The sequence below is a fragment of the Equus asinus genome, chromosome 3 (genome assembly GCF_041296235.1).
Source record: "Equus asinus isolate D_3611 breed Donkey chromosome 3, EquAss-T2T_v2, whole genome shotgun sequence".
NCBI lineage: Eukaryota > Metazoa > Chordata > Mammalia > Perissodactyla > Equidae > Equus > Equus asinus.
The window spans coordinates 57,876,400-57,894,546 of record NC_091792.1 but is presented as its reverse complement, the minus strand read 5'-3'; the positions used below and the strand labels follow the sequence as shown (position 1 = coordinate 57,894,546).

At 37.2% G+C, this 18,147-nt stretch overlaps 1 protein-coding gene across 1 annotated transcript in view; it reads right to left on the bottom strand.

The window, feature by feature from the left end:
- GALNTL6 (polypeptide N-acetylgalactosaminyltransferase like 6) overlaps positions 1–18,147 on the bottom strand; it is a 1,096,422-nt gene that overhangs the window by 191,180 nt on the left and 887,095 nt on the right. The window lies entirely within an intron of this gene.

Genomic DNA, 18,147 nt, shown 5'->3' with positions numbered 1-18,147 from the left:
CTCTGCTTTGCCGTTACTGTTGGCCACTTGCCACTATGCTTAATCCTGGCCAGCACTCGCCAAGATGGGCATCAGCCCTCTGTTTCCTGCTGTGTAAAGTCAGATGAACATTCCAGTATATGGACTCTTTCCAACAAGAGGGCTCTTTCCAGCAAGACTGCACCTAGTATTCTCTGTGTTGAAAATAATGCATGTAAAACCACGAGCAAAGAAAATATCTCTCAAATCAACAAGAACCAAATAGCTTCCCCCCCCCCCCACACACAAAGTAATAGCAAACTGGTAACAAGTTCTGCATCTGGCTTATGATTTTTTTTCCTAAGTAAGATTTGTCCTGCCCTAACATCTGTTGCCAACCTTCCTCTTTTTTTGCTTGAGGAAGATTAGCCGTGAGCTAACATCTGTGCCAGTCTTCCTCTATTTTGCATGTGGGTTGCCACCACAGCTTGACTGTTGACGAGTGGTGTAGGTCCAGGCCCCGGAGCCAAACCCGAGCCACTGAAGCCCAAACTTACCCACCAGACCACAGGGCAGGCACCAATCTGGCTCTGATTTGAAGTGGAAAAGTGACTGACTTGTTGTTGACATTACATATGGAAAGGGGAAGGCAGATGAGATACTGCACAGTCATTTTGAACTTAGCTATTTAAGATTAGAGAACCAAAATTTAGAAATATTTCCTTGCCTAATTAAACACAAACAGTGGGAACAAAATCAAATCAGACAATTTATTTACAGAATAAAACATCTCCTACTGGCTGTGAGAAAATGCATCAATCTCTCAGTTCTTTTTATGCCAAATAAGGGCTTTCGGTGGCTTTCTGTGGGATATGTACTCACATCATTTACATCCTCTGCTTTCACTTTGTCATATCTAAGATGCTAGGAGGGCTTTACTGGACTCTCTAACAAGTGTGGTCTGATATTCATTGAAACAGAATCTTAGTATGCGGTATGTTCTGGAGATTTCACTTTCGAACTTTCTCGGCATGTCTGCAATCAAAGGCAATATTATTACTAAGTCTCTTCCTATGATCTGTAGCAATAGCGATTCATATAAGGATTTATGATCCCTTCCCTGCTGTCCGATTTAACAGAGGTCAGAATTACTCTGCACTGGAGTTTCTCTGTATATAAGAGTTTATTCTTACTCACTGCTGCTTCTTATTTTTAGCATAGTGTTTAAAAAAATCTCAATTTCCTTTTTCTTCTCGACTGCCCTATTTTTATCCATCCTCACCAATACTTGTTTATGATATTTTTATTATTATTCTCATTCTAGTAGGTGTGAAGTCATTTCTCATTGTGGTTTTAGATTGAATTTTTGTAATGACTAATGATGTTTTACAAGTGGATCAAGTAAAAAAATACTTGGCTTTCTAAATTTGTCACTATAAAAGAACACTGGTGAGATCTTTCAAAAGAATGTTTCAGCTCAAAATAAGTTCCTCTCTATTTTGTTCTTTCTGTGATCAACAGAGATATGGAGATCAAACTAGAGAAAACTGAGATTGCAGGATTTGGAGTCAGAATAGACACGGGTGAGAGGTCTTTGGCAGTGAAATATATGGGTAGGTCATGCAAATTCTCTAAGCCTGAATTTCCTCACCTAGAAAATATGGGGAATTCTTTTTTCTTTTAGAGTATAGTGGAGGGTAAGCTTTGGTTAGATACCTGACAGTGCTCAGTCAACAAACATTTGTTAAGTCAATAATTGGAGACCCCAGCAAGTCACTTGTACTTATGAAGAGAAACAGCATTTCTAGCTGAAGAAGCGTCTTTGAAGGCTAAGCCGGAAAGATGAAAAATATAGAATTTTCTGTTTCTTGGTGGGATTTTGATAATTCACCATCTTCTATTCCTTGCAAATTTAAAGAAAAAAAGTTTTGGTCAGCAACAAACAAACACATAGGACTCTATAGCAGCCCTGCAGTATCTCAGCTGAGAGGCTGGATCCTCCGGGTCTCCCTCTGCTTTGAGACAGGTATTCTGTGCAGAGGGTCTACCTCCTGCCCCCTCCCCTGCAGCCCTCTGTGAAAGCTGCAAAGAACGATTCCAAAGACTATACAACACAGTGCCACCTGTGAATAAGATTGGAGCTTTACAGTCTTGTTAGAGAAATAAAGCAGAGACCCATGATCCAGATGCTCAGTCAAAGGAAATGACTAAGTGACAAGTCATCAATACCAGGGCTCTGTATATGTGCCAGTCTTGGAAGGCCTGTGCTCTGTCAGGACTTTCCACAGTAATGAAAATTTAAGGAACCTTTGTAATCTCATTACTGTAATTTATTCAGGCATTGAAATCTTTCTCTATTATTACTGAACAAGGTTCATTTTTGCCCATCGCCTGGAAAGCCAAACACTGAGATGATGAGATTGCAGCAGAGAGAGGATTTAATCACAAGGCAGCCAAGTGAGGAAGAGAGAGAATGAGTCTCAAATCTGCCTCCTTGAAAATGGGGACTTAAGAATTTTTAATGGGGTAGAGGGTGAGGTGGTCTGAAATGTGGAGATAGGTGATTGGAGGTGAGGAGTGGTGAGGTAATTGATGATCTGCACAAGCAGAGTCAGACTTCATGGCTCTTCATAGGACCCATGTTCACAAAATGGTGGTGTTAGCGTGATCTGAAGGTGGAGTTTTTAGCTTCTTGACATCAAAAGGTCACTTATCAGATATCTGTGTGGGCCCAGTTGATGGGTTGGTGGTCTCAACTTACCTGAGGTGGACAAGGGGTTCTAATTCCTGAAAAACAGCTCAAATACTCATTACCATGGTGATCCAGGCTCCGGGGAGATGTTATCTATAGGAGCCAAGTGGGAGTCAGATGGTATGTTGCCTAAACAGCGCGGTTAACAATGGGTGGGTAAACAGCTAAAAGCTACAATCAGTAATTGTAAAAGGAAAAACCCCTTTAGTTCCTAGTTACTTAATCATCAATGGTTAACTGTTTGCCCGTTTCACTATCACCCATATAACAAACTTCATTCTATAAGTTTATCTGTGAATAGGTTGTTTGGACCTCAGAACATATTGTCTCATGAAAATGGTATCATGACAGTCATTGGGGAATGAAAATAGATCACAGACATTTGTTAAATGTACTAAAACAGTGTTCTTTTCTTTCTTTAAACCCCATTGCTCTGTTGTCAAACATACCACTAGGAGTACCATCTCAGCAGTCCGGACACTTTACTCCTCTCCTCCTTGACCCCTAAGGACTAACGGGGACTCTTCTTGGGGGAGAAGAGGAATAATTGTGTGTAGCCGCATAAGAGGAAGTGGCTCTAGAAGACAGTCACTTCTCAGGTGTCCCAAAGCGAGAATTAGAGGGTTGTCGGCCACCTGGGAGGGTTGTCCCAACTTTGGATTTAGACTTCCACACTTTTTAGTTTATAGTGGGGATTGCCTCTACATATTCCCTTTTCCTGTATGCACATTTTCTGTTCTGTGCACTTTTCTTTTATCAAAGCTCATTCTAAAGTGTTAAAAGGATTGTATGGTATGAATTCCCTAAGCATGAGGAGTTTGACCCCAAATACAGTTCACTGGATGTTCAGATCAATTCCTCTAGTTTGAACTTTGTGGCAATAATAATTAGGTTGCTTTGCCTCAGAATAATGACCTAGTTGACTGCCCTTGTGAGGGGTCCACTCTCTCGTAGTAGTTCACTTGTAATGTCTAATTACCCATAACTCACAACGAAGACAGGTATCATCAGTCTAATTAGCAAATTACTCTCTCATTCAAGGGAGTTGCAGGGGATGGTGGGATGGCTTTATAGTTAAAACATTTTGCATTTCTTTTGTATGAACAATTTCTAGATTCATTTCTAAAATACTATTAAACAGATTTTAAACATGACTTTATATTAGTAAATCAAGCACAGCATCTTTGAAGATCACTTTTGAATTTGTTTAATTTTAATTAATAACAAGAGGATTTATGATATTTTTATAAAACAGGCCGATTTCTTTAGCGACTGTGAGACTTTTGTAGAACCATTAAAATTTTTTGGTCAGTGGTCCTAGACTACTAATGGATATACTACTATTAAAAATCTGCTGACTAGGATCTGGTGACTTGGAAGGGTAAATACAACTTAAATATGGCAGTTTTTGCCAGGGTTTATTGTATCACTGTGAGGCAATAATGAAATGAACAGTTGTACTCAAGTGACGTTTTGGTGCCTTGCTACTGTGAATATCAAATTTAGCAGTTTTCTGAGTGTATTTTCCTCTCTTTTCTGGAGATTTCATTTATGCTATATAAACTCATATGAAGAATATATCATTCATTAGCATATTAACGTTTAGGGTAGCAACTAAACACTAAAAAATCACCCTCAACGATTTGCACAGTCAAGAGTCAAGGACACGAGTTCTAGACCTGTTGCCGACTGGCCACATGCCTCTGGGTAAGCCGCTTCACACCAGTCAACCTCATTTTTCTCAACTATAAGGTGAAGGGAATGTGGCCAGTTGATCTTAAATATTCCTTCTAGTTTTATGATTCTACAACTTCCCTTGTGAAGTTTTACTTATAGGGTAGATCCAGTCTTATCAAGTACTCAATTTTTCCTTAAAAAGCATCCTAATGATTGGTATTTTGGTGTTTCTTTGGGTTGTGTCTCACTTTTGAAAGCAAGAGTAAAGTCAAAATAAAGCTAGCATGTTTTTGAGGTTTAGTCAAAAAACAAACTCCAGGATGTTTTCTTTGGTCAATACAGCATTTGTCTAATCTCCTGCAGTTCACTGTCCATGAGACTGTCACTGATGTCAAAATAATGACTTTGAAGCATTGTAAGTTCATCAAAGATTTGGGTCTGTTCCATAAGTTATGCTTATTATGTCGGAAAAATATAGCAACAGAGTTTAGACAGTTTTTTAGACTAACTTGCAGGGATCGTTCCCAAGGGGACAGACGCTCTAGGGACCATAAGTACTATCGAGCATGGCCAGGGTGCCTCAAGTGTAGGATTCACCAAAGACCAGACGAACAGCTGCCCTGGCTCAGCAGCTGGTATTAAGGTCCGGCAACTTGTTGCTTGGTTCCTTCCATCTCCCTGGAGTCCCCTAATTTCTGTCTCAAGGGGAGAGCAGAAGGGGCCAGCAGACACTTGATCTGGAGAGAAGGACTTCTATATTTAAGTACATACCTACGGAGATGAAATTTCTTTGATGTTTATACTTTGGTGTTGGCAGAATATAGTAGAACATGACCTTAAGATCATATAAAATATGTGCTAGTTATTTTGGGTGTTACTTAGTTATGAGTTCTGAAGTGAAATGGATTATAAATACACAGAAATAAACTTTTCTGGGTAATCTTTATAGAACAAGAGTATACTGTTAATTGCAACGCTAAGTATTCCAGATATTTTGAGGCCTTATCACAGTGACAAGAAGTACTTCACAATGAGAGATGTAAGATATTTTTCCATTTCTTAATCTACTTGGCATATGTCATATATGTATTTTAATCCAAAGTGGCAATGTCAAGGATAACGGTCTACATAGCAGGGCCTGTAGATACTTTTCTATATTCTTTATACAGAAGAAATATCTCTAGTTGAATTCCACAAAATTGTCAATCTCTTTTTGTCCTGGTTGACTACACTAAATCTGTCCCTTTTGATAGCATTCAAATATAGACATTTCACATTATCTCTAGAGCACAAAAATTCAACCAAGAAAGCAATAGAATTTCTGAAACCATATTCAATTGCTTCTATTATGATTTCAACTTAGTTCTATCTCCGAATGTTCTATTCTCTATTCTTTTAACACGCAGTGCATCTTAAGTCATTTGGGAAATAGTAGAAGACACTAAACTTAAATAAATAGACAAAATGTATTCCGGCTAATATAAAAAAGAAAAGATAGAATTAGAATGGGAACCTTTTGCAACCCCTAATGAACTAATGGATCAAGCTATCAGTGGTTGCTAACATCACAAAAGGAGCTATGATCAACTATCCTGTGCCTCCTGATGAAAGAACACATCACCGCCTGTGAAGTATTCTTGCCAAAAGCATTCAATCTGAATTTGATCATGCCTTTAGATCTAACTACCCATTTATAGGAAATAAGGGATTGAAGCAGATGTTAAATGGCACTTCAGGGAGATTATCAGCAAATTCCAAACTTTGGGAAGTTTCCCAGGACAAATGACTTGATTTATTCAACAAATAAATTAGAGGGAAAAAAATGGAAAGAGAATCCTAAAGATGAAAAGATACATGAAATATATCAAACAGTCACAAGGGGAGGACCTAATATGGATCCTGATTCAAAGATATAGTTGAGAAAGAAAAATCAGCCCCTGATGTCTGGAAACTGGTCTGACAATCACAGTGAGGCCATCTTGTTCTGCTGGATGTAAGAGTCTTGTAGAACATGGATACCCGATAAGATTACTCTGAGACCATAACAAAGAGAGACAAAAACAAGACCACTGTGAAACCCACAATACACCAAACATTCCCATCTCTTGGCTAAATTGAGTGACTCCTACTTTTTACCAATTATATTTTTATCCAGCTGTGGAAAGGATTTGAGATTTTTTCCCCCATGAGATTTCTTGACTCCATACAATCAAGGGAGAAAAGAATTGGATACCATTCTTCATGGGCCTTTTGCATTTCTGCATGTTTTGTGAATGAAACCATGACTACCATTTGTTTCAGATTAGTGTTTCAAGGATGTTTATATAGCAAACAGATGTGGAAAACAGAGAGTATGCCTCTCTCAGGAACAAAGGGCAGGTTTATTTATAGCCTTAGAAGATGGAGATAGTGTCTTCCTCTGCCTGTTTGCTGCCAGTTATAAAAGATACAATTCCATAAATTCAAGATTCCTTCCCTATAATACAACCCACTTCTTGCACAGGTGTCCGTCTGGGCAATCTGCATTGCCCCTCTGTGACTTGGGGGCAAGGGGAACTGACACAGGCATTCTGATCCTTAGGCTGGCTTGCTGTGCTATCAGTACTCAAGTTCATTGTTTTGGACCTGGGAATCTCATGTCTTCTATCTGCATCCATTAAACAGTGATAGGCTAACTTGTTAACTTACAACTAGAGTAAAATCTGATTCTTCACAGTTCTTCACAGAGATAAGGGATATCCATTGATGAAGGACTTCTAAACCCTCTCTGGCAGTTTTGGAGTTTCATGACCAGGGCATGGAGAGAAATCTAGGGGAAGCAGATGTTGGTAATTACACACGCCAAACTATGTAGTTCTTAACTCTGGCACAGCCTACTTCTGGCCCAACTGAGCTCCGCATCATTGCTCACTTCTTTCTTGTTATTTTCTCCTCCAGTTAAATCCTTTTAGTATCTGAAAATATCTCTGTCCTCACAGAAAATTTTGTAGTGAGAAATAATAAGCAATGTTTGTCTGGTGAATTCTGATACTTTTCTATGGTCAGCTCTTAGAATGCTATATTCTTATATAGAAAATAGGGATGGGATACATTTCAGGCTGGGGTCTTCTCTTGGCAAGTCAGGTAAGCCTGGATGCTAGGCAGATTCCTTGGGGTCCTCTCTCTCTCAATCTCTTTTTTTCATCATTTGCTTAGAGAACAATTTAATTATATATTTTTGGAATAACTTTAAATGTGTAACATATTCAAAATAACACAAAAAAACCAAAATGCCCCAACACCTCTTCATTCACCCAGGGCATGGCCCCTTCTGGTGTCAAAAACAGCCATAGTCCAGTGCCCAGTATCACGCACAGAAAGCTTCCTTCTCCATGTTTAGGACTGTAAATGGGTTTAAGGTCTCCCATGAAATGCTCCTGTATCAAAGATTATTTGTATAATACATTATGAATAAAGGCCCCCAAAGTGAAAAAAATATTATACATGCCACCATACATAAAAGGATTAAGAACTTTTTCAGAAAAACACATGCAAGAAAGAGAGCTGTAGTTAAAATATTTATTGTCTTTGTCATCTTTTGTCTTTAGAGTATATACTCTTAGAATGATCTTGCAAGAAGATACATAATAGATTACTTCATACAAAATATTTTGGTATTTTGGTAATAGCCTAAAAACTGCCCATACAAATGTATACATGTGCAAATGCCTATATAAATGTAGTATATCTGTGATGAAGCTTTCATTTTGGTTCCTTGATCGCAAGTTTGATTTGCACAGTCGTTACTTACTTCACTTTTGAGAAGGTAATGTATATTTAGTTATAACAGAAATATTTGAATTCTATTTTTCCTTTTCTACAGTATTTTCTTAAGGGCTATTTAAAAATTGGTTTTGTTTGATGTTTCAAATATTTCTGAAATAATTCATATTTTCTAAGCATTTTGTATTTTTCAAAAGTCACTGCAATTAAAGGACTTCAGTGAGTGAATAAAATGACACAATCTGAGTATAATTTATAGACTGTAATTGTTCTGTTTATGTGAACCTAGAATGAAAACTTTGTATTTTCTCTGTCAGGCAATATAAAATTTACTTTAATTCAAAAAAATTTTTTTATATTATTTCTTCTGATGCTGTAACTTCTGCCTCAAAGAAAAAAGACGTAAATGAAAACTGGATAAAACTCAGAGGTCTTTTCACAAGTAATATCGTTGCTGAATATTTTGAACTCACCATAAATTGATCCATTTTGATACAATGGAAACATCTCTGCCTTTTAATAATTCAGTAGTTTTATTAGATTTTAAACATTCTGTGTATTACAAAGAAAAGACCATTAGAGTTTGCAAGTTTCCATTTGCACCAACTACGTGATAATTCAGTCTAAATGCTCAAATGTAAAAATCTTACCATCAGTGTTACAAAAAGCCCTTGGTTCAGTGTTATACTGTTTGACCTTGAAAATATTAAGGGTTTTGTCAAAGATAGTGTTAGGCTTTAGTCTGTAGATATCAGAGAATAGCTTAATTCTAAAAAACATTGCATATAATGCAATCTTTTAAATAAAAAATCTTATAAAAATTACATTCGAATCATCAGTGTTGACATAGGAGAATAAATCTGTAAGTTCATCTTGATCACCTCTTCCTTTCACCCATTCAATTGGTTTAAATTGTGGTAAAATACACATAACATAAAAATTACCATCTTAATTATTATTTGTGTACACTTCAGTCAGTAGTGTTCAGTATATTCACTTTGTGCAATCAATCTCCAGAAATTGTTGATCTTGCAAACCAAAACTCTCGACCCAATTAAACCATAACTCCCCATTTTTCCCTTCCCCCAATCCCTGGAAACCAACATTCTACTTTCTGTCTCTATGAGTTTGACTGCTCTAGATACCTCATATAAGTGAATCACATAGTATTTGTCTTTTTGTGATTAACTTTTTTCACTCAGTATAATGTTCTCAAGGATCATCCCTGTTTAGCATGTGTCAAAATTTCCTTGCTTTTTAAGGCTGAATGATATTCCATTATGTGTATGTACCACACTTTGTTTATCCTTTCTTCTGTCAATGGGCATTAGGGCTGCTTCCATCTTTTGACTATCGTGAATAATGCTGCTATGAACATAGGTGTACAAATATCTCTTTGAGATCCTGCTTTCAATTCTTTTGGATATATTTCTGAGATATATATACCCAGAAATGGAATTGCCAGATCATATGGTAATTCTATTTTTAACTTTTTGAGGAAATGCCATACCGTTTTCCATAGCAGCTGTACCATTTTACATTCTCACCAACAGTGCACAATAGTACTCGTTTAGTTTTAAAGTCCTTGCGATCCTTTTTATAAAAACGTATATTTAAACAAACCACATTTTGGTTGAATGTGGAAGGAAAACTCTAGCAAAGGTCTTGAGAACTACCTAAACGTCTTGAGAACTACGAAATATTCCTCCAAATTGACTCTTCCTAATTCACTAAATATCAAATATTCTGTAAAGAAAGAAAAGTCTGAGGAGTGACAATGATGAATACTTTTAATATAGAATATAACAGTCATCAAGGAAAGAAAATAGCACAGACACCAAAGTTTCAGGACTAAAATTGTCCAAGAAAAGCCTCCAGAACTTGTTTCTTTTCCCTCACTGCAATGTAGATTCATCAAGAACACTTTATTTGAAAACCTCGTAGTTCCCAGTCTAACTATGCCCTGTGGTTATAGAGTTACCAACACCGGATTTCCGTATATGTGTGTTAATTCCTGTCTGCACACCTCGCCTCCTCCACGTTAGGTGTATGGCCTGCAGGCTGCATCTAGTGACCAGCGGCCTCTGCCCTTTCCTAGGCCCTCCTTCTTCATGATCAGTTATTTCAGGGAGCTAAATGGCACTTTGCACTTAATTATCTTAGTTACTTAGTTTACCAATGTATCTTTTAAATATCTTATCTTCTTCTCATTCTTCCAAGAAAACTCATTCCTTATCTTTCAGTGATTCCCTTAATCTCAGAAGCTGTCAGAAATGCACATTTTATGAGATAATATGTCATGAGAGATAAAAGGCAACTCCTTTAAAAAATAAATTTAAAAAGAAAAAACATCCAAAGAACCAGTATATTTGTGCTTTTACCCTCTCAAATCCTTAAAAGTCCCATTCATAAATTTCACAACTTTCTAGCTACTTCAACAACTTCTTAATGTATTTTGGTGAATACCAGGTTACATGATTTTTAAACTGATTGCTTTTGTATTCCAACACGAATGCTACTGTTAATTATTGATTTATCATTAACTGCACACACATTCATAGCTTGGACAAGTAGTCTTTTGTGAGCTGGTTTGACTCCTAACAACCATCTCTAAAAGTTGGGATCAAGACTAAATTTTTCCCGTAAAAATAATTACTGACTTTCAGGAACTTGTTTTCCCAAGACAAGATCGGTATGAGAAATGAACACTCTGAGCCTAAACAATTAGGAGGTAACGTGAGCCGCACCAACAAGGCTGTGACAAGAGATTTTCACATATCGAGGTCTATGGGTTAACTTCTGGCTCAAAACTCATTTGGCTTGAACTAAAGAAGCCTGACTTATGGCCTATCAAACACACATTGCACATCTGCTTTAACCATTAAAGAATGCACTCTCTTACGATAAGAATGCACACTTCCCCTCCTACATCAGTATTGCCAGTAACGTAATGCGGTAATGCCCTAACCTATCAGTAAGTAAGGCCGCCAGTAGCAGTCCCTTTCCCGACATGACATCAGGGTCATGTTGACTTGCTAATTTGCAGCTTCATGTCTCTTTGAAAGTTTTTTGAATATGCATCCTGGGTGTGTTTAATGTATGCTCTTTGTTCTCAAAAGGTGTAAGACTGTACTGAAAACCAAGCTTCTCTGGAAAGCTTTCTTCCTTTGCAGAAACTGCCTTCCTGGGTTATAATCCTCACTCGGGCTCAAGTAAAATTCACCTTTTCTCTCTTATCTGTAGAATGGTTCTTGGTTATTTTGCATCAACAGCTGTTAATAAGGTCAAGTCTCAGCCTCCCAGTGAAACCAGATGCTGTATGTATCAAATCAGCAAGCTACATGGAATTCACTCTGAATTTAAGGGATTTATAAATTTATGTAAGCGATTTTTAGAAAACTCAAAGTGATTAAAAAAAAAGCAAACCAGGATGCCTAAGAAAGGGAGAAATTGATCTTTAGTGAGTAAAAAGTACTAAAATTCAGGTAGGACAAAAAACAAAGACAAATGAACTCCAAAATGCCATATGTCAGCATAGGTATCAAATGGGAGCAATAACATGTCTGCCCTATTGAAAGTACTTTCAATTCTGCATTTCTTTCTAGTTGAAAAAACTCCTGGTCTAATTCACACATACATGTTAAAAGCGATTTTGTTTTTCTTCAGTTTCCTCAGAAGCATCTACCGGAATTACCGGTAGGGTGGGAATGTTACGTGGATAGAGTTATAGGGATGTATTCGCAAATTAGCATGTACGTGAGGGCTTGAATAATGTCACGGATAACTGCTAAAACAGCCATAGACACTTCTGGGCTTGGCTTGACTTCACAATAAATAAGGACAAATTGGAAAGAATTCCTCTAAATGGTTAGTGTGAGAAAAATGCTATGTCAAAATTTCAATTTAGATGAGACCAGAACTAAATTAAATATCTGGGAATTGGTCCTGTTCCCAAGGCTACTGAAACTCCCAGTTCCTAACAGAATTCTTGTACTGCAATATACCAGGAGGCACGCAGTCTGCCCTTGCTGAGGAAAATTGACCTGCTAAAGGTATGTCCTCTCAAGGAATTGCTCCATTTCTTGACAGTGCTATTAAAAAGTGAAAAGAAAAGGGACCATAGAAGATATTATCTTGTTTTAAAATTTAAAAAGAAAATATAAGAAGACTGAAAATGTGTCTCATGTTTTTGAATGAAAAGAACCAATAGAATAGGCAGCAAAATATGACAAAGTAATATATGGACATAATAATAATTAGGTCTACGTTTATTGAATGCTTATATATTTCCAGACACTAGTCTAAGATATAGTCATGTATTAATTTACTAGGTCCTCGTTTTACAGTTGAGGAAAATGAGGGTCAGAAAGGTTAAGAAATTTGCCTAAGATTATACAAACAGTGCCTGGCATATGGCAAGTGCTCAATAAATGTCAGTGATTACGTGTCATGAGAAAAAAAATTGAACTCAAATGTATCCATCAAGAATTTTTTAAGTATAAGGGAATTTAATGGAGGAAATTAGGTACCTAAAGCAATAACGTATAATTATCACAGAAGACCTGGAAATTTTGGGAAAGTGGAAGGAAGGGAAAGAAAATCACAAAGGGTTTTCTATCAAAAGTCAATCACTGTTAATAAGCCAGACAGAGAAAGACAAACACTGCATGCTATCACTTATATGTGCAATCTAAAAGAAAAAAAAATCAAATTCATAGAAATAGAGAGTAGAAAAGTGGTTGCCGGGGGTTGAGGTAGGGGGAGATAGACAGAGGTTGCTAAAAGGGTACAAACTTCCGGTTACAAGATGAATAAGGTCTGAGGATCTAATGTATAACATGGTGGCTATAGTTGACAACACTGTACTGTGTTATTTAAATCTGCTGAGAGAGTAGAACTTAAATGTTCTCACCTCCCAGCCCCTCAAAAAAAGGGTAAATATGTGAGGTGATGTGTGTGTTAATTAACTTGATGGAAAGGATCCTTTCACAATGTATATATATACACCAAATCATGATGTTGCATGCTTTAAATATCTCACAATTTTGTCAATTATACCTTAATAAAGCTGAAAAAAGTCAATCAGTGGTCATATTTTTATTTACTTTTCGGGTTTATATTTAGAGCCTACTTGTTCTTTTAAATCTAGCATTAAAATCATCCATGTTATTATCTTAAAAGATTACCTTAAATGTGCCATAATTTTCCTTTATTGGTGATTTAGGTTGTTTACATGATTATAGCCATTGCCATTATAAATAACATATGATGAATATTTTTGTGAATGAATGTTTTCTGAATATAGACTTTTCCTTAGGAGAGATTCCAAGAGCTGAAACCAGGGCTTCATAGGGTATAAGTCTAAGTGAAAAGGCTGTATAAATTTATCTAATCAGAAGAGACTGAAAACTCTGTTTTCATTTAGTTTGGAAGTCAAAAAATTTGGAGTGGCCAAGGGGACTTTAATGGCCATAAAATCCATTTTCTTCTTCTTCTTCTTCTTCTTCTTTTTAATTTTTCTTGAGGAAGATTCACCTTGAGCTAACATCCATTGCCAATCGTCCTCTTTTTTTGCTTGAGGAGGATAAGCCCTGAGCTGACATCCGTGCCAATCTTCCTCCATTTCGTAAGTGGGATGTCTCCACAGCATGGCTAATGAGTGGAGCAGGTCTGAGCCAGGGATGTGAACCCGTGAACCCCAGGCTGCAGAAGCTGACCTCACGGAACTTTAACCACTTGGCCACAGGGCGACCCCCATTTTCTTCTTTGTTGAAAGAGAACTGAAGCTGCCTCTCACACTGTCAAATTGCTAAGCATCGGCACCTCTCTTTATACACTCTCCTCCTCTCGTGTTAAATGGAATGAACGAGCTGGGCAACCAGATAAGGCCGTCCTCTCCATTTGTGCACTCCATCTCATTCTTTCTTATCTGCTCAAGAATGTGGGTCCTATAGGTGTCCCATCTCTTCCTTGCCTACTCATTTTTGGTCTTTCTACTGAGTCATTCCACCTTTAACCAAAGATAATGCCATATCTCTCTTAAAAAAGAAAGCTTCCTTGACTCATAACCTCCTCTGGCTTCTGTCCCATTCATCTACTGCATTTTTCAGCAGGATTTTGTGAAGGAGTGATCTAGACTTGTGATCTCACTTCATCTCTGCCCATTCTCTCTTGAATCCAAGCCTTTTTTTCGTTCATTCAAGATGGTCTTGGAGATGTGTACAAATAACATTGTGTTAGATACCATGATCATTTACCTTGGAATCAGGCAGGATTTTTTTTTTTTTTATTGCAGTAACATTGGATTTTAACATTATATAGCTTTCAGATGTACATCATGATATATTTCAAATTCTGTGTAGATTACATCATGTTCACTATCCAAAAACTAATTATAGTCCATCACCACACATGTGAGCCTAAACACCCCTTTTTCCTCCCGCCTCTCCCCTTCCCCTATGGTAACCACCAATCCAATCTCTGTTGCTATGTGTTTGTTTGTCATTTTTTTTTATCTTCTACTTATGAGTGAGATCATACGGTATTTGACTTTCTCCCTCTGACTTATTTCACTTAGCATAATCCCCTCAAGGTCCATCCATGTTGTCACAAATGGCCAGATTTCATCATTTCTTATGGCTGAGTAGTATTCCATTGTGTATAAATACCTATCTTCTCTATCCATTCATCCCTTCATGGGCACCTAGGTTGCTTCCAAGTCTTGGCTATTGTGAATAATGCTGCAGTGAACATAGGGCTGCATGTATCTCTATGCATTTTTTGCATTTTCAAGTTCTTTGGATAAATACCCAGTAGTGGGATAGCTGGATCATATGGTATATCGATTCTTAATTTTCTGAGGATACGCCATACTGCTTTCCATAGTGTCTGGACCAGTTTGCACTCCCACCAGCAGTGTACAAGAGTTCCCTTCTCTCCACATCCTCTCCAACACTTGTTGTTTCCTGTCTTGTTAATTATAGCCATTCTGACCAGAGTGAGGTGATACCTCGTTGTAGTTTTGATTTGCATTTCCCTGACAGTTAATGATGTTGAACATCTTTTCATGCGCCTGTTGGCCATCCGTATATCTTCTTTGGAGAAATCTCTATTCAAATCTTTCGCCCATGTTTTAATTGGGTTGTTGGTTTTCTTGTTGTTGAGATGTATGAGTTCTTCATATATTTTGGATATTAACCCCTTATCTGATATATGGTATGCAAATATCTTCTCCCAATTGTTAGGTTGTCTTTTAATTTTTTTGATGATTTCCTTTGCTGTGCAGATGCTTTTTAGTTTGATGTAGTCCCATTTGTTCATTTTTTCTTATGTTTCTCTTGCCCAGTCAGACATGGTACTTGAAAATATGCTGCTGAGACCAATGTCAAGGAGCATACTGCCTATGTTTTCTTCTAGAAGTTTCATGGTTTAGGGTCTTACATTCAAGTCTTTAATCCATTTTGAGTTGATTTTCGTGCATGGTGTAAGGGAATGGTCTTTCATTCTTTTGCATGTGGCTGTCCGGTTTTCCCAACACCATTTATTGAAGAGACTCTCCTTTATCCGTCGTGTGCTCTTGGCTCCCTTGTCGAATATTAGCTGTCCATAAACTTGTGGGTTTACTTCTGGGCTCTCAATTCTGTTCCACTGATCTATGTGTCTGTTTTTTGTGCCAGTACCATGCTGTTTTGGTTACTACAGCTTTGTAGTATATTTTGAAATCAGGGAGTAGGATCCTCCAGCTTTGTTCTTTTTCCTCAGGATTCCTGTGGCTACTTGGCGTCTTTTGTTGCTCCATATAAATTTTAGGATTCCTTGTTCTATTTCTGTGAAAAATTTTGTTGGAACTTTGATAGGGATTGCATTGAATCTATAGATTGCTTTAGGAAGTATGGACATTTTAGCTATGTTAATTCTTCCAATCCAAGAGCATGGAATAGCTTTCCATTTCTTTGTGTCTTCTTCGATTTCTTTGAGCAATGTTTTATAGTTTTCGGTGTACAGATCTTTCACCTCTTTCATTAAGTTTATTCCTAGGTATTTTATTCTTTTTGTTGTAATTGTAAATGGGGTTGTATTCTTAATTTCTCTTTCTGCTACTTTGTTGTTAGTGTATAGAAAAGCAACCGGTTTTTGTATGCTGATTTTGTATCCTGCGACTTGACTGTATTCATTTATTATTTCTAAAAGTTTTTTAGTGGATTCTTTAGGGTTTTCTATATATAAAATCATGTCATCTGCACAGAGTGACAGCTTCACTTCTTCTTTTCCAATTTGGTTCCCTTTGATTTCTTTTTCTCAGGCAGGAATTTTGTTTAGAGAGATTCTTCTGCCAAGACATAGCTCTTGTTTAGATTCAGAGTAAGAAGGATGTGATGAGAAAACTGAATGTGGAGGTAGAATAGGAAAGGACAAGGGGAGTTATTACCAAGGAAATGATTTTGAAGTTCACTGACAGAGAAGAGAAAATGGGTTCTGAGGTACACAGGTCTAATTGTGAGTACAAGTAGTTTTGTGGTCACCTGTAGGGTTAATTCTGACTAAGATGCATACTTAGCCAATACATCCAGGAAAGCGGGGGTCATGAAGAAAGATATAAGTCCTGGAAAAAGTCTAAAGTGGTAAAAGCCCCTTGCTTGAGTAATTGAGAGCTAGACTGGACCTAGCACTATGAAATACAATTTGGCCCTCTTCTCTAGGGAATGGAGAAAATGATCTAATGGGTCTTTTCCATCTCTGCTTTCTGTGACCTCTGGCTGTTAACATCACTTTTTCTCGTTATGTCAAAATGAATTGCCTATTTACCACTGAACTCTAGAAAGCATTTTTTCTCTCTAGGTAAGACAACAACCTAGCATTTGCTACATGCACTTCATTTCAACTTAATCAATGTGCCAAGGAGTCATTTTAAAATGAGTAATATTATTTCCAGGAAATTTTGCTTACTTACTGGGCACATGGTTCCCATTCACTGTCAAGCCAGAGCTCCCTCAAATTTTAGAAGAAATTCCCAAGAGAATGTAAAATATATTTGCAAAATGGGAAGCAAAATGAAGTGATATGGCCTTTAAATTGCCAATAACCTCCATAGCAGGGTCATTTATTAACACTGGGATCTGCTCAGGCTTATTTTTTCCATGACAATAAAAACTGAAAAACACTGATGCAGGATGATTGCATTTATATTCTACAGTATTGCATAAATCTCTCTTTCTTGGGCAGGCAGAAGGAATAAGAATTATTCAAATTTCCTACCAAGCAATAAATAAATGGTATTTCTTTATACACACACACACACACACACACACATATATATACATACATAGATACATATATGTATCACTTTTGTCACTAAGAATAAGCGGAAGGTGCCTCATTTGTAATTTACAAACCAAAAAAAGATCATTGTTTCCTGCATGGTCTTGATTAAGTGAGGCAATAAATCATATGTCTAAAACATGCCAAGCATCTGCCAGGAAAAGTTGGCTCAGAAAGTGACAAGAACAGAATTGTGGAGCAGTAGGAGCTTTATAGTCTGTCACTAGTGTGACAAGTAATGATAAAGGGCAGCATTATGTCTCTTCCGCTGATAGTCCAGCCATATATTTTCTCCTGTAATTCTTTTGTTTGGTCCTCTTTATCTTCATTTAAATGGGCTGCATCTCCTTGAGCCACAGCAAAGATATATATTTTCTCTGCTAATAATGTGTCTCCCATGGTCCCAGGATTATTTTCACACTTGATGAAGTTTATCTATGGAGGGGACCACAATCAGTCAGTGTGCTGCAAATGAAGCTAGACATGACGTTGATTTTTTCCCCTCTCTGTGGACAGACAAGCCATGAATTGCTAGTGTTTCACCAAGGTTTCACTCCCAGGAGAGATCTGTTTTATAAAGATCTTTTAACCTGTAAATTCTGCCTGTCTCTCAAAATTTAGGTTAGATCAAATTCCTGTTTTTGAATCTGAGACTACCCTTTCTACCAATTTCATTAAGA